Here is a 4,339-nt window from a genome sequence, read left to right as displayed (position 1 = left end):
CTGAAATGTAAAAATCATAATCCAAGCATGTGACAATCTATTACAAATTCATCCATGTTGTCTTCGATTTTTTACCAAGACCATTCCAATTATACCTGCATCTTTTACCACTTGGCTTTTTTTGAATGAATGAGTAATAACTCAGTTGCATCTCACTATCTATCCCGAACAACTTTGGATTTAAAGTGTTATACAAATACAAAGAAAAGCCCCTATATGTGTGTTATTAGTTTACTTCTTGATGCTTGCTCTTTATTGTAATTATTTTATTACTATACCAGTCTCCATTACCTGCTTACCAGGTAAGGTTTCCTTTAAGTTTGATTTTGAATTAGGTAATATATCTTGATATGTGCACAAAATTACTATATATATTGCCACACCATCAATTGGTAACATGCACTTATGCAGATGGTTCGCCTATGCAGAGTCGTGGTGACGGTAAAGAAAAGCAAAAATCTGCATCTGGGATGATTTTGCTTCTTTATATGCCCTTATATTTTGTTTTCTTTTTGTAATTTCCTACTTATTTTTTTTAAGAATTATATATCAAGTACACATAGTTGATAGATTTATTTTTTGTCCGAAAGAATACCTGACCGCTTAATCGGTTCTCATTTTTAGTCCACTGATTTTCTTCTAGGCTAAAGAAGTACCTCTTTTGACCAAAAAAAAAAGTATGTCTAAAGTATGTTAAAACTTCATTATCTCAGACTACATGTTTTTTTTAATATATGCACTTCTTTTATAATATATTGATTATACGACCCACAGATAAGAGTTGTATAAAACATACAGATCAGAACAAGTGTTGTTATGTTGTATAAGGTGATTTTATGGGCAAACCAAGGGAAAGAATTCGTCCTCAATGCTGAAACTTTTCCACTGTGGTTCAAAAATTCCTTTGACACGCCAAATCCAGAAAGATGCAACACTTCTCATCATGGTCTCTATTGCTATGCACCAAGGATCAGAAGAACAAAGGTAATTAAGATGTATACTGAGTTCAAGTTCAATTCGGACTGTTTATTTTGCACAGCATGTGATGGAAGGTGACTCTGATGTATATGAGAAACACAATAAAGTAGTAGTTAATTTGGAGGAAATGGTTGTGAGTGATGTGATGGTAGCAGGTGATCTCCTAAATCTATTCAGGAAGTTCTTCAGAAGACTAGCCTTGGGGAAGCTAAATTAGTCAGTCATGTACTTGGAGTTTGCAGTAGATGTATATATGAACCAGGCCAGCACAACATTTTCCCATTTTCCCAGGAAGGTAGAAAGATGGATGGTGAAAATGTTTGAAGGTCTCTTTGATTCTTAGTTATATTTTGTGGTTTTAGTCATTTAGTGTGTGAAGTGTTAACTTAATATTAGTTGTTCCTGTTCACTTTCTTTTTCATTATAGAAGAAAATTTTGCTGGTCTACGTGGAGAACCCTTTTGATTCTATTATATAATCTTATCATACATTGTAAAATTTTATTTCAAAAATGATAATCTAGAATAATAATTATATTTTAAAAATAAAAAAAAAATTCAACAATTAAAATTTGAAAAAGAAATTGATATTAAATTTGATTTTACAGTGATATAATTTTGAATAAGTATGATTCTACTGTGATTCTACTTAAACTTTTTATTAAATTTCAACAATTTTTTAAATTAAAAAATTGTGTAACTTCAATTTTTAACTTGATAATTAAAATTTGTACTATATATGATAAAATTGAAACAAATTGTATATTTTATATTTGTTAGGTATGAATTACACACAGAGGGGGAATGTGTTTTTATGTTTTTCTGATTTTCTTGAAATATTTATGGTTGTGAACAAAATAAATTAAATCTTGTAGTAAAACGTGTTAAGACTGAAACTAAACATGCAACAATGAATAACACCGATCTTTCAAAACTCACTTAATTTTATATTAAAATTAAGAATGTTTTGCTACAAAATTTATAGGCTCTTTGTTGATAAAGAGCTTAGCTTCTTTCTTGAGAGAATACAAGAATTTCCTGATCTAATTGTTACTTCTAACAAAGGACCAGTGTTAACTTTATATGATAGTTAACTACTGGTTTACACAGTGTGTAATAAGAGATGCTATTCACTTTAGTAAAATGTCACTAATCATTCCATTTTATATCTTCCATTTCTCGCTTAGCATATCTTTGCATACTGTGTTAACTTTGATCTTCCTTTTTCAGTTAATCTTCACCCTTGATCTTGCACACTCTTCAAGCTATTTTTTGTAGACTTGTCAATCCAACTAGTTGGATTATTTGTTGATTGTTAATCTTGGATATTGAATTGGTCTGCATTTTGTAATTTGAGTTTTACCTCGAGATCTGCAGTTTGGTATATAGAGAAGTTGACATCTCGATAAGTATATTGGTTTATCGAGATCTCTCATTACTCTATATTTGATTTGACTTGTAGAGGTCTCTGAGTTCTCTATAAGAGAATTTAGCTTGTCGAGATCTCTCCACTTCATGTCTTCACTTTGGCTTATAGACATCTCTGAGTTCTCTAGTGACTAATTGACTTGTCGATAACTCAGAGTTCTCTAGTGATATTTGACATGTCGATATCTCAGAGTTCTCTAGTGATAATTGACTTATCGATATCTCAGAGTTCTCTAATGATATTTGAATTGTTGATAACTCAGAGTTTTCTAATGATATTTGACTTGTCGATAACTCTGAGTTCTCTAGTGAAGAAATGACTTGTCGATATCTCCAATCTTTATGTCTTCAATTTGTCTTGTCGATATCTCTGAGTTCTCTAGTAGCTTTCCTGAGTTCTCTATAAGTCATTCTGGAGTTCTCGAATGACTTCTTTATAACACTAAATCTCTGACTTGTAGAGATCTTGACTTAGAACATTTTTCTCAAAATAGATTTATTCAACTCCAAGTTTCTTCATAATTCTTCTGAGGCATGATCTTCTTGATCTTCTTCCAGGTAAAATTCTTAGGCTTGATACCGTTTAAAGAAAAAGCCTCCAGACTGCTCTTTGATATTTTTACAGACTTTAAATGTTACAATACAAAATGCAAACTAAGATTATAATACAACTTACTTAGGGTTGTCAATTTGACATAGTCTTTTTAAAGTACAGGCATGTCTTGCACAACAATCTCCCCCAATTTGTGAGAAGATTGTTTAACACAAATTCATGCCTGTTAACAAGACTAACCCCAACTTATAATGCAAAATAAAATTAATACATAAAAATTGACACAATTACAACTTTTATACATTAGGAGATTTATAGAGTTTACATAGCTACAAGCATCAGGTAAAGACTGTTTTTGCTTCTGCTTCTTTTCTAATGAGATCCTTTAAGTAATCAAGAATTTCAAGTTCTTCTATAATAGGTGTCCCACTTAGAGCTTCTACAAGTTTGAGTTTGTCTTCCTTTGGATAACCATGTTTGGTAAATCAATCCTAAATCTTGTGAATTTTTCAGCTTTAATGTTTAGAAACTTTCCATCCTTAGAGATTCTGCTCATCCCTTTGGCCTTGAGTTCTTCTAATCTTTTTATGAACATTTCAATCTCCTCATCACACTTCCTTTATCTTTCTTCATATTCAGCCTCATTTCTTTTTCTCCTTTCCTCCCTTACAATCAACTACTCAGCCAAAACTGATATCCATGCTCTTGTAGCAGTATCCTTATCTTTTAGCAAGTTTATCACTCTCTTGATTTCTTTGGGAGAAAGAGAGTCCATTAAAGCACAGCCAAGGAATGTGAAGGACCCATCTTCATAGTAAATTCTAACTTCCCTTAGAGATACAACCCAAATTCTAACTATTTCCTCAGCTAGTTATTGAAAATTATCTTCATCTGAGATGCACCAATTTAAAGGTAGAAAGTCACTTTGCTTGAAACAGTTCCAGATGGCCCTTTCAGTAACTTGTACTTTTTCAGCATCCTTAGCCTTTTTATGTTTCCTCCCAACAGTTTTGTAGTGAATTTTGAGTGAAGGCTTGTCTGAAGGTAAGTTTGTGATTTTCTTGAGAGATGTTTGGTTTGAGGTGATTGGTGTTTTTAGGAAGGTGTTTGCAGTTTGTTTGTATAAAAACTTTGTCTTAGAGGTTAGAGGTGGTTTGATGATTGAGGTTGTTGGCGTTGAAGGTTGAGCTAGATTTGTTTGGATTTTTAGGGTTTGTTGTGGTTGTGAGCCATCATGTCTTTGTTTGCTCCTCCTTTATCCTCTCATTTTACTTTCACCTTCCTTCTTCTCATCTTCCTTCTTCTCTCCTTGACTCTTGTCCTTGCTGCCATTTGCTTTAGAAACTAGACTTGGATATGAGCCAGAAAGCTTTTGTTTGTC

The sequence above is a fragment of the Apium graveolens genome, chromosome 2, assembly GCF_009905375.1.
Source record: "Apium graveolens cultivar Ventura chromosome 2, ASM990537v1, whole genome shotgun sequence".
Classification (NCBI taxonomy): domain Eukaryota; kingdom Viridiplantae; phylum Streptophyta; class Magnoliopsida; order Apiales; family Apiaceae; genus Apium; species Apium graveolens.
This window is presented reverse-complemented; position numbering follows the sequence as displayed.